Genomic DNA, 14,084 nt, shown 5'->3' on the forward strand with positions numbered 1-14,084 from the left:
GTATATTTTTTCTACCAGTCCATATTAAGAGCCATTTTCTTTTAACTTTGGGGCGCCTAGATATTATATAGATTATTTTCAATTCGCATATAATTAGAATTTCCGTATTTTACATGAGACAGCATATTGAGTTGGTGTTTATACTCCAAAACAGAGTAGACAAGGGCATTGTATATTTTATCTGACAGATGATATTTAGAGCAATTTTGTTTTTAACATTGGGGTGCCTAGATAATATTTAGATTATTTTCAATTCACTTAAATATAGAATTTCTGTATTTTACATGAGAGAGCATATGGATTTGGTGTATATACTCCAAAACAGAGTAGAATAGGGCATTGTATATTTTTTCTGACAGATTTTATTCAGAGAAATTTTGTTTTTAACATTCGGGTGCCTAGATAATATTTAGATTTTTTTCGAATTACGTAAATTAGAATTTTTGTATTTTCCATGAGAGAACATACTGAGTTGGTGTATATACTCCAAAACAGAGTGGAGTAAGGCATTGTATATTTTTACTAACACAGTACATGAAGAGCCATTATCTTTTAAGTTTGTGGCGCATAGATATTATTTAGATTTTTTTCAATTCGCGTAAAATTAGAATTTCGGTATTACCTGAGAGAGCATATTGAGTTGGTGTATTTAATCCAAAACCGAGTAGAAAAGGGCATTGTATATTTTTTCTGACAGATTATATTCAGAGTAATTTTTCTTTTAAGATTCGGATGCCTAGATAATATTTAGATTATTTTCGATTCACGTAAAATTAGAATTTCGGTATTTTACATGAGAGAGCATACTGAGTTGTTGTATACACTCCAAAACAAGGTAGAATAAGGCATTGTATATTTTTTCGAACAGACTACATTCGGAGCCATTTTCTTTTAACTTTGGGGCGCCTAGATAATATTTAGATTTTTATCGATTTGTGTAAAATTAGAATTTCGGTATTTTACATGAGGGAGCATATGGAGTTGGTGTATATACTCCAAAACAGAGTAGAATAGGGCATTGTATATTTTTTCTGACAAATTATATTCAGAGCAATTTTGTTTTTAACATTGGGGTGCCTAGATATTATTTAGGTTTTTTCGATTCGCATAAATATAGAATTTCTGTAATTTACATGAGAGAGCATATGGAGTTGGTGTATATACTCCAAAAAAGAGTAGAATAGGGCATTGTATATTTCTTCTGACAGATTATATTCAGATCAATTTTGTTTTTAGAATTGGGGTGCATAGATAATATTTTGATTTTTTCAATTCGGGTAAAGATAGAATTTCTGTATTTTACATGAGAGAGCATACTGAGTTGGTGTATACACTCCATAACAGAGTAGAATAAGGCGTTGTATATTTTTTATAACAGACTATATTCAGAGCCATTTCCTTTTAACTTTAGGGCACCTAAATATTGTTTAGATTTTTTTCGATTTGCGTAACATTAGAATTTCACTATTTTACATGAGAGAGCATATTGAGTTGGTGTATATACTCCAAAACAGTGTAGAATAGAGCATTGTATATTTTTTCTTACAGAGTATATTCAGAGCAAGTTTGTTTTTAACTTTGGGGTGCCTAGGTAGTATTTAGATTTTATTAATTCGGGTAACATTGTACTTTCTGTATTTTACAAGAGAGAGCATATTGAGTTGAGTTGGTGTATATACTACAAAACAGAGAATAGGGCATTGTGTATTTTCTCTGACAGAATATATTAAGAGCAATCTTATTTTTAACATTGGGGAGCCTAGATAATATTTAGATTTTTTCGATTTGGGTAAAATTAAAATTTCTCTATTTTACATGAGAGAGCATACTGAGTTGAGTTGGTGTATATACTACAAAACAGAGAATAGGGCATTGTATCTTTTTTCTAACAGTCTATATTCAGAGCCATTTTCTTTTAACTTTGGGGCGCCTAGATATTATTTAGATTTTTTTTGATTCGCTTAAATATAGAATTTCTGTATTTTACATGAGAGAGCATAGTGAGTTGGTGTATATACTCCAAAACAGAGTAGAATAGGGCATTGTATATTTTTTCTGACAGACTATATTTAGAGCTATTTTCCTTTAACTTTGTGGCGCCTAGATAGTATTTAGATTTTTTTCGATTCACGTAAATTTAGAATTTCGGTATTTTACAAGAGAGAGCATACTGAGTTGGTGAATATACTCCAAAACAGAGTAGAATAAGGCATTGTATATTTTTTGTGACAGATTATATTCAGAGCATTTTGGTTTTTAACATTGGGGTGCCTAGAAAATATTTAGATTTTTTCCATTGGAGTAAAATTAAAATTTCTTTATTTTACATGAGAGAGCATATGGAGTTGGTGTATACATTCCAAAAAATAGTAGAATAGGGCATTTTATATTTTTTGTGACAGACTATATTTACAGCAATTTTTTTTTAACATTGGGGTGCCTAGATAATATTTAGATTTTTTTGATTCGGGTAAAATTAGAATCTCTGTATTTTAAATGAGAGAGCATATGGAGTTGGTGTATATACTCCAAAAAAAAGTAGAATACGGCATTGTATATTTTTTCTGACAGATTATATTCAGAGAAATTTTGTTTTTAGCATTGGGGTGCCTAGATAATATTTAGATTTATTAGATTCGAGTAAAATTTGAATTTCTGTATTTTACATGAGAGAGGATACTGAGTTAGTGTATATACTCCAAAACAAAACAGAATAAGGCATTGTATATTTTTCCTAACAGACTATATTTATAGTCATTTTCTTTTACCTTTTGGGCGCCTAGATATTATTTAGATTTTTTTCGATTCGTGTAAAATTAGAATTTCGGTATTTTACATGAGAGAGCATACTGAGTTGGTGTATATACACCAAAACACAGTAGAAAAGGGCATTGTATATTTTTTCTGACAGACTATATTCAGAGCAACTTTGCTTTTAACATTGGGGTGCCTAGATAATATTTCGATTTCTTTCAATTCGCTTAAATATAGAATTTCTGTATTTTACATGAGAGAGCATATGGAGTTGGTTTATATACTCCAAAACAGAGTCGAATAGGGCATTGTATATTTGTTCTGACAGATTTTATTCGGAGCAATTTTGCTTTTAACAGTGTGGTGCCTAGATAATATTTAGATATTTTTCGATTCACGTAAATTTAAAATTTCTGTATTTTACATTAGAGAGCATACTGAGTTGGTGTATATACTCCAAAACAGAGTAGAATAAGGCATTGTATATATTTTCTAAGAGACTATATTCAGAGCCATTTTCTTTTAACTTTGGGGCGCCTAGATATTATTTAGATTTTTTTTGATTTGGTTAAAATTAGAATTTTGTTATTTTACAGGAGAGAGCATATTGAGTTGGTATATATACTACAAAAGAGAGTAGAAAAGGGCATTGTATATTTTTTATTACAGATTATATTCAGAGCAATTTTGCTTTTAACATTTTGGAGCCTAGATAATATTTAGAGTTTTTTGATTCGGATAAAATTAGAATTTCTGTATTTCACATGAGAGAGCATATTGAGTTGTTGTATATACTCCAAAACAGAGAAGAACAGGGCATTCTATATTATTTCTGACAGATTATATTCAGAGCAATTTTGTTTTTAACTTTAAGGTGCCTAGATAATATTTAGATTTTTTTCGATTCACGTAAAAGTTAGATTTCTGTATTTTACATGAGAGACAATACTGAATTGGTGTATATACTCCAGTTCAGAGTAGAATAAGGCATTGTATATTTTTCTAACGGACTATATTCAGAGCCACTTCCTTTTAACTTTGAGGCCCCTAGATATTATTTAGATTTTCTTCGATTCACATAAAATTCGAATTTCGGTGTTTTACATGAGAGAGCATATTGAGTTGGTGTATATACTCCAAAACAAAGTAGAAATAAGAATTGTATATTTATCCTGACAGATTATATTCAGAGCAATTTTGCTTTCAACATTGGGGTGCCTAGATAATATTTAGATTATTTTCGATTCACGTAAATTTAGAATTTCGATATTTTACATGAAAGAGCATACTGAGTTGGTGTATATACTCCAAAACAGAGTAGAATAAGGCATTGTATATTTTTTCTAACACACTCTATTCAGAGCCATTTTCTTTTATCTTTGGTGCTCGTAGATTTTATTTAGACTTTTTTCGATTCGCCTAAAATTAGAATATCGGTATTTTACAAGAGAGAGCATATTGAGTTGGTGTATATACTCCAAAAGGGAGTAGAAAAGAGCATTGTATATTTTTTCTGACAGATTATATTCAGAGCAATTTTGCTTTTAACATTGGTTGCCTAGATAATACGTAGAATTTTCTCTACTTGCTTAAATATAGAATTTCTTCATTTTACATGAGAGAGCATATGGAATTGGTGTATATACTCCAAAACAGAGTAGAATAGGGTATTGTGTATTTGTTCTGACAGATTATATTCAGAGCAATTTTCTATTTAACATTGGGGTACCTAGATAATATTTAGATATTTTTGATTCGTGTAAAATTAGAATTTCTGTATATTACATGAAAGAGCATACTGAGTTGGTGTATATATTTCAAAACAGAGTAGAATAGGGCATTGTATATTTTTTCAGAAAGATTATATTCAGAGCAATCTTGTTTTTAACATTAGTGTTCCCAGATAATATTCAGATTTTTCGATTCGGGTAAAATTAGAATTTTTGTATTTTACATGGGAGAGCATACTGAGTTTGTGTATGTACTACAAAACAGAGTATAAAAGGGCATCTTATATTTTTTCTGACAGATTCTATTCAGAGCAAATTTTATTTTAACATTGGGGTGCATAGATAATATTTAGATTTTATTTGATTCGCTTAAATATAGAATTTCTGTATTTTACATGAGAGAGCGTATGTAGTTGGTGTATATAGTACATCACAGAGTAGAAAATGGCATTGTGTATTTTCTCTGACAGATTATATTCAGAGAAATTTTGCTTTTAACATTGGGGTGCCTAGATAATATTTAGATATTTTACGATTCACTTAAATTTAGAATTTCTGTATTTTACATGAGGGAGCATATGGAGTTGGTGTATATACTCCAAAACAGAGTAGAATAGGGTATTGTATATTTTTTCTGACAGATTATATTCAGAACAATTTTGTTTTTAACAAGGGGTTCCTAGATAGTATTTACATTATTTCTATTCGGGTAGGCACATTATGGTGCCTAGATAATATTTAGATTTTTTCGTATAATGTGAATTCGAATTTCTGTATTTTACATGACAGAGCATATTGTGTTGGTGTTTATACTACAAACCAGAGTAGAAAAGAACATTGTATATTTTTACTGACAGATTGTATTCAGAGCAATTTTGCGATTAATATTGGGGTGCCTACATAATATTTAGAATTTTTCGATTCGGGTAAAATTAGAATTTCTGTATTTAACATGAGAGAGCATATTGGGTTGGTGTATATACTAGAATACAAAGTAGAAAAGTGCATTGTACATTTATTCTGACATATTATATTCAGAGTAATTTTGCTTTTAACATTGGGGTGCCTAGATAATATTTAGATTTTATTCGATACACGTAAAATTAGAATTTCTGTATTTTACATGAGAGAGCATAGTAAGTTGGTGTATGTACTCCAAAACAGAGTAGAATAAGGCATTGTATATTTTTTCTAACACACTCTATTCAGAGCCATTTTATTTTCTCTTTGGTGCTCGTAGATTTTATTTAGACTTTTTTCGATTCGCCTAAAATTAGAATATCGGTATTTTACAAGAGAGAGCATATTGAGTTGGTGTATATACTCCAAAAGGGAGTAGAAAAGGGCATTGTATATTTTTTCTGACAGATTTTATTCCGAGCAATTTTGCTTTTAACATTGGGGTGCCTAGATAATATTTAGATAATTTCGTTTTGGGTAGAATTAGAATTTCTGTATTTTACATGAGAGAGCATATGGAGTTGGTGTATATACTTTAAAACAGAGTACAATAGGGCATTGTCTATTTTTTCTGACAGATTATATTCGGAGCACTTTTGGTTTTAACATTGGGGTGCCTAGAAAATAATTACATTTTTTCAATTACGATGGAATTCAGATTTCTGTATTTTACATGACAGAGCATATTGAGTTGGTTTTTATACTACAAAACAGAGTAGAAAAGGGCATTGTATATGTATTCTGACAGATTATATTCAGAGCAATTTTGATTTTAATATTCGGGTGCCTAATAATGTTTAGATTTTTTTCGAACCACGTAAATTTAGAATTTCGTATTTTACATGAGAGAGCATATGGAGTTGGTGTATATACTCCAAAACAGAGTAGAATAGGGCATTTTATATTTTTTCTGACAGATTATATTCAGAGCAATTTTGCTTTTAACATTGAGGTGCCTAGATAATATTTAGATTTTTTTCGATTCACTTTAATTTAGAATTTCTGTAATTTACATGAGAGAGAATATGGAGTTTGTGTATATACTCCAAAACAGAGTAGAATAGGGTATTGTATATTTTTTCTGACAGATTATATTCAGAGCAATTTTGTTTTTGACAAGGGGTGCCTAGATAATATTTAGAATTTTTTCAATATGCTTAAATATAGAATTTTTGTATTTTACATCAGAGAGCATATTGAGTTGGTGTATATACTCCAAAACAGAGTAGAATGGAACATTGTATATTTTTTTCTGACAGATTATATTCAGAGCAATGTTGCTTTTAACATTGGGTTGCCTAGATAATATTTAGATTTTTTGGTTTCGTGTAGAATTAGAATTTCAGTATTTTACATAAGAGAGCATATTGAGTTGGTGTATATAGTACAAAACAGAGTAGAAAAGGGCATTGTATTTTTTTCTGACAGAATATATTCAGAGCAAGTTTGCTTTTAACATTGTGGTCCCTAGATAATATTTAGATTTTTTTCAATTCGCTTAAATATGGAGTTTCTCTATTTTACATGAGAGAGCATATAAAGTTGGTGTATATACCCCAAAACAGAGTAGAATAGAACATTGTATATTTTTTCTGACAGATTATATTCAGAGCAATTTTGTTCTTAACATTGCGGTGCCTAGATAATATTTAGATTTTTTTCGATTCACGTGAAATTAGAATTTCGGTATTTTATATGAGAGAGCATACTGAGTTGCTGTATATACTCCAAAACAGAGTAGAATAGGGCATTGTATATTTTCTCTAACATACTATATTCAGAGTCATTTTCTTTTAAGTTTGGGGTGCCTAGATATTATTTAGATTTTTTTTGATTCGCGTAAAATTACAATTTCGGTATTTTACATAAGAGAGAATACTGAGTTGGTTTATATACTCCAATACAGAGTAGAATACGGCATTGTATTTTTTTCTGACAGAGTATATTCAGAGCAATTTTGCTTTCAACATTGGGGTGCCTAGATAATATTTAGATTTTTTTCGATTCACTTAAATATAGAATTTCTGTATTTTACATGAGAGAGCAGGTAGAGTTTGTGTATATACTCAAAAAGTGAGTAGATTAGGGCATTGTATATTTTTTCTCACAGATTGTATTCAGAGCAATTTTGTTTTTAACATTGGGGCACCGAGATAATAATTAGATTTTTTTCGATTCGGGTAAAATTAGAATTTCTGTATTTTACAGGAGAGTGCCTATTGAGTTTGTGTATATACTCCAAAACAAAGTAGAATAGGGCATTATATATTTTTTCTAACAGACGATATTCAGAGCCATTTTCTATTAAATTTAAGGCGCCTAGCTATTCTTCACATTTATTTCGATTCACGTAGAATTAGAATTTCGGGATTTTACATGAGAGAATCAATTGAGTTGGTTTACATACTCCAAAACAGAGTAGAATACGTCATTGTATATTTTTTCTGACAGATGATATTCAGAGAAATATTGTTTTAAACATTGGGGTGCCTAGATAATATTTAGATTTTTTCGATTTACGTAAAATTTGAATTTCGGTATTTTACATCAGAGAGCATACTGAGTTGGTGTATATATTCCAAAACAGAGAAAATAAGGCATTGTATATTTTTTCCAACAGACTATATTGATGGACATTTTCTATTAACTTTGGGACGCCTAGATATTATTTACACTTTTTTTTGATTCGCGTAAATTTAGAAATTCGGTATTTTACATGAGAGAGCATACTGAGTTGGTGTATATACTACAAAACAAATTAGAAAAGGGAATTGTATATTTTTTCTGACAGATTATATTCAGAGAAATTTTGATTTTAACATTGGGGTGCCTAGATAATATTTAGATTTTTTTTCGATTCGCCTAAATATAGAATTTCTTTATTTTACATGAGAGAGCATACGGAGTTGGTGTGTATACTCAAAAACAGAGTGGAATAGGGCATTGTATATTTTTTCTCACAGATTATATTCCGAGCAATTTTTTTTATAACATTGGCGTGCCTAGAAAATATTTAGATTTTTTTCTGTTCGCTTAAATATAGAATTTCTGTATTTTACATGAGAGAGTATATTGAGTTCGTGCATATATTAAAAACAGAGTAGAAAAGAACATTGTATATTTTTTCTAACAGATTATATTCAGAGCAATTGTGTTTTTAACATTGGGGTGCCTATATAATATTTTGATTATTTCGAATCGGGTAAAATTAGAATTTCTGTATTTTACATGAGAGAGAATATTGAGTTGGTGCATATATTAAAAACAGAGTACAAAAGGGCGTTGTATATTTTTTCTGACAGATTATATTCAGAGGAATTTTGCTTTTAACATTCGGGTGCCTAGATAATATTTAAATTTTTTTCGATTTTCTTAAATATAGAATTTCTGTATTTTACATGAGAGAGCATACTGAGTTGGTATATATAATACAAAACAGAGTAGAAAATGGCATTGTGTATTTTCTCTTACAGATTATATTCAGAGCAATTTTGCTTTTAACATTGGGGTGCCTAGATAATATTTAGATACTTTTCGTTTCACTTAAATATAGAATTTCTGTATTTTATTTGAGAGAGCATATTGAGATGGTTTATATACTCCAAAACAGAGTAGAATCGGGCATTGAATATTTTTTCTGACAGATTATATTCAGAGCAATTTAGCTTTTAACATTAGGGTGCCTAGATAATATTTAGATTTTTTTCGATTCACGTGAAATTAGAATTTCGGTATTTTAAATGAGAGAGCATACTGAGTTGCTCTATATACTCCAAAACAGGGAAGAATAGGGCATTGTATATTTTCTCTAACATACTATATTCAGAGCCATTTTCTTTTAAGTTTGGGGCGCCTAGATATTATTTAGATTTTTTTTGATTCACGTAAAATTACAATTTTGTTATTTTACATGAGAGAGAATACTGAGTTGGTGTATATACTCCAATACAGAGTAGAATAGGGCATTGTATTTTTTTCTGACAGATTATATTCAGAGCAATTTTGCTTTTAACATTGGGGTGCCTAGATAACATTTAGATTTTTTTGATTCGGGTAAAATTAGAATTTCTGTATTTTACACGAGAGAGCATACTGTGTTGGTGTATATACTCCAAAACATAGTAGAATCAGGCATTGTATATTTTTTCTAACAGGCTATATTCAGAGCCATTATCTTTTTACTTTGGGGCGCCTAGATAATATTTAGATTTATTTCGATTCGCGTAAAATTAGAATTTCGGTATTTTACATGAGAGAGCATATTGATTTGGTGTATACACCCCAAAACAGAATAGAAAAGGGCATTGTATATTTTTTCTGACAAATTATATTCAGAGCAATTTTGCTTATAACATTGGGGTGCCTAGATAATATTTAAATTATTTTCGATTTGATTAAATATAGAATTACTTTATTTTACATAAGATAGAAGTTAGAGTTGGTGTATATACTCAAAAACAGAGTAGAATAGGGCATTGTATATTTTTCTGCCAGATTATATTAAGAGAAATTTTGTTCTTAACATTGGGGTGCATATATAATATTTAGATTTTTTTCGATTCACGTAAAATTTGAATTTCGGTATTTCACGTGAGAGAGCATACTGAGTTTCTGTATATACTTCAAAACAGAGTACAATAGTGCATTATATATTTTTTATGAGAGATTATATTCAGAGCAATTTTGTTTTTAACATTGAGGTGCCTAAATAATATTTTGATTTTTTCGATTCGGGTAAAATTAGAAGTTGTGTATTTCACATGAGAGAGCATATTGAGGTGGTGTATATTATACAACACAGAGTAGAAAAAAGCATTGTATATTTTCTCTGACAGATTATATTCACAGCAATTTTGCTTTTAAGATTGGGGTGCCTAGATAACGTTTAGATTTTTTTCGATTCGTTTAAATATAGAATTTCTGTATTTTACATGACAAAGAATATGGAGTTGGTGTATGTACTCCAAAACTGAGTAAAAAAAGAATTTGTATATTTTTTCTGACAGATTATATTCAGAGCAATTTTGCTTTTAACATTGGGGTGCCTAGATAATATTTAGATATTTTTTGATTCGGGTAAATTTACTATTTTTGTATTAACTTGAGAGTGCATACTGAGTTGGTGTATATACTCCAAAACAAAGTAGAATAGGGCATTGTATATTTTTTCTAAAAGACTATATTCAGAGCCATTTTCTATTAAGTTTGAGGCGCCTAGATATTATTCAGATTTTTTTTGATTCACGTAAAATAAGAATTTCGGTATTTTACATGAGAGAACTTATTGAGTTGGTGTACATACTCCAAAACAGAGTAGAATAGGGCATTGTATATTTTTTCTGACAGATTATATTCAGAGAAATTTTGCTTTTAACATTCGGGTGCCTAGATAATATTTAAATTTTTTTCGATTCGCTTAAATACTGAATTTCTGTACTTTACATGAGAGAGCATACTGAGTTGGTATATATAATACAAAACAGAGTAGAAAATGGCATTGTGTATTTTCTCTGACATATTATATTCAGAGCAATTTTGCTCTTAACATTGGGGTGCCTAGATAATATTTAGATATTTTTCAATTCGCTTAAAAATAGAATTTCTGTATTTTTCTTGAGAGAGCATATGGAGTTGGTGTATATATTGCAAAACAAATTAGAAAAGGGCATTGTATATTTTTTCTGACAGATTATATTCAGAGTAATTTTGCTTTTAACATTAGGGTGCCTAGATAATATTTAGATATCTTTCGATTCGCTTAAATATAGAATTTCTGTATTTTAGATGAAAGAGCATATGGAGTCGGTGTATATACTGCAAAACAGAGTAGAAGAGGGCATTCTATTTTTTACCGACATATTATATTCAGAGCAATTTTGTTTATAACATTGGGTTGACTGAATAATATTTAGATTTTTTCGATTTCGGTAAAATTATAATTTCTGTATTTTACATGATAGAGCATACTGAGTTGGTGTATATTCTCCAAAACAGAGTAGAATAAGGCATTGTATATTTTTTCTAACAGACTATATTCAGAGCCATTTTCTTTTAAGTTTGGGGCTCCTAGATATTATTTAGATTTTTTCGATTCGCGTAAAATTACAATTTTGGTATTTTACATGAGAGAGAATACTGAGTTGGTGTATATACTCCAATAAAGAAAAGAATAGGGCATTGTATTGTTTTCTGACAGATTACATTCAGAGCAATTTTACTTTAACATTGGGGTTCCTAGATAACACTTAGATTTTTTTTCGATTCGCTTAAATATAGAATTTCTGTATTTTACATGAGAAAGCAGGTAGAGTTGGTGTATATACTCAAAAACAGAGTAGAATAGGGCTTTGTATATTTTTTCTGACAGATTGTATTCAGAGCAGTTTTGTTTTGAACATTGGGGTGCCTAGATAATAGATATTTTCGATTCGGGTAAAATTAGAAATTCTGTATTTTACACGAGAGAGCACACTGTGTTGGTGTATATACTCCAAAACATAGAAGAATCAGGCATTGTATATTTTTTATAACAGACTATATTCAGAGCCATTATCTTTTTACTTTGGGGCGCCTAGATAATATTTAGATTTATTTGGATTCGTGTAAAATTAGAATTTCTGTATTTTATATGAGAGAGCATATTGATTTGGTGTATACACCCCAAAACAGAGTAGAAAAAAACATTGTATATTTTTTCTTGCAAATTATATTCAGAGAAATTTTGCTTTTAACATTGGGGTGCCGAGATAATATTTAAATTATTTTCGATTCGATTAAATATAGAATTACTTTATTTTACATGAGATAGAAGGTAGAGTTGGTGTATATACTCAAAAACTGAGTAGAATAGAGCATTTTATATTTTTTCTGACAGATTATATTCAGAGCAATTTCGTTTTTGACATTGGGGTGCCTAGATAATATTTAGATATTTTCGATTTATGTAAAATTAGAATTTCGGTATTTTACATGAGAGAGTATACTGAGTTGGTGTATATACTCCAAAACAGAGTAGAATAAGGCATTGTATATTTTTTCTAAGAGACTATATTCAAAGCCATTTTCGTTTAAATTTGGGGCGCCTAGATATTATTTCATTTTTTTTCGATTCTCATAAAATTAGAATTCCAGTATTTAACATGAGAGAGCATATTGAGTTGGTGTATATACTACAAAACAAAGTAGAGAAGGACATTTTATATTTTGTCTGACAGAGTACATTCAGAGCAATTTTGCTATTAACATTGGGGTGCATATATAATATTTAGATTTTTTTCAATTCACCTAAAATTTGAATTTCGGTATTTTACTTGGAGAGCATACTGAGTTGGTATATATACTTCAAAACCAAGTACAATAGTGCATTATATATTTTTACTGACAGATTATATTCAGAGCAATTTTTCTTTTAACATTGGGGTGCCTAGAAAACGTTTAGATTTTTTTCGATTCCCTTAAATATAGAATTTCTGTATTTTACATGAGAGACCATATGGAGTTTGTGTATATACTCCAAAACTGATTAGAAAACGAAATTGTATATTTTTTCTGACAGATTATATTCAGAGCAATTTTGCTTTTGACACTGGGGTGCCTAGATAATATTTAAATTATTTTCGATTCGGGTAAATTTATAATTTTTGTATTTAACTTGAGAGTGCATACTGAATTGGTGTATACACTCCAAAACAGAGTAGAATTGGGCGTTGTATATTTTTTGTAACAGACTATATTCAGAGCCATTTTCTATTAACTTTGACGCGCCTAGATATTATTCAGATTTTTTCCGATTCCCGTAAAATGAGAGTTTCGATATTTTACATGAGAGAACATATTGAGTTGGTGTACATACCCCAAAACAGAGTAGAATAGGGCATTGTATATTTTTTCTGACAGATTATATTCAGAGAAATTTTGATTTTAACATTGGGGTGCCTAGATAATATTTAGATTTTTTCGATTCACGTAAAATTTGAATTTCGGTATTTTACATGAGAGAACATACTGAGTTGGTGTATATACTGCAAAACAGAGTAGAATAAGGCATTGTATATTTTTTCCAACAGACTATATTTATAGACATTTTTTATTAACTTTGGGGCGCCTAGATATTATTTAGATTTTTTTCGATTCGCGTAAAATTAGAAATTCGGTATTTTACATGACAGAGCATACTGAGTTGGTGTATATACTACAAAAAAAGTAGAAAAGGGAATTGTATAGTTTTTCTGACCGATTATATTCAGAGAAATTTTGCTTTTAACATTGTGGTGCCTAGATAATATTTAGATTTTTTTCGATTCGCTTAAATATAGAATTTCTGTACTTAACATGAGAGAGCATATGGAGTTGGTGTATATTCTCCAAAACAGAGTACAATAGGGCATTGTATATTTTTTTTGACAGATTATATTCAGAGAAATTTTGTTTTTAACATTGGAGTTCCTAGATAATATTTAGATTTTTTCGATTTGGGTAAGATTAGAATTTCGGTATTCTACATGAGAGAGCATATTGAGTTGGTGTATATACTCCAAAACAGAGTAGAATAAGGCATTGTATATTTTTTCTAACAGACTATATTCAGAGCCATTTTCTTTTAACTTTGGGGCACCTAGATATTATTTAGATTTTTTTAGA

This window comes from Callithrix jacchus, chromosome 19 (genome assembly GCF_049354715.1).
Source record: "Callithrix jacchus isolate 240 chromosome 19, calJac240_pri, whole genome shotgun sequence".
In the NCBI taxonomy this organism is placed as follows: Eukaryota; Metazoa; Chordata; class Mammalia; order Primates; family Cebidae; genus Callithrix; species Callithrix jacchus.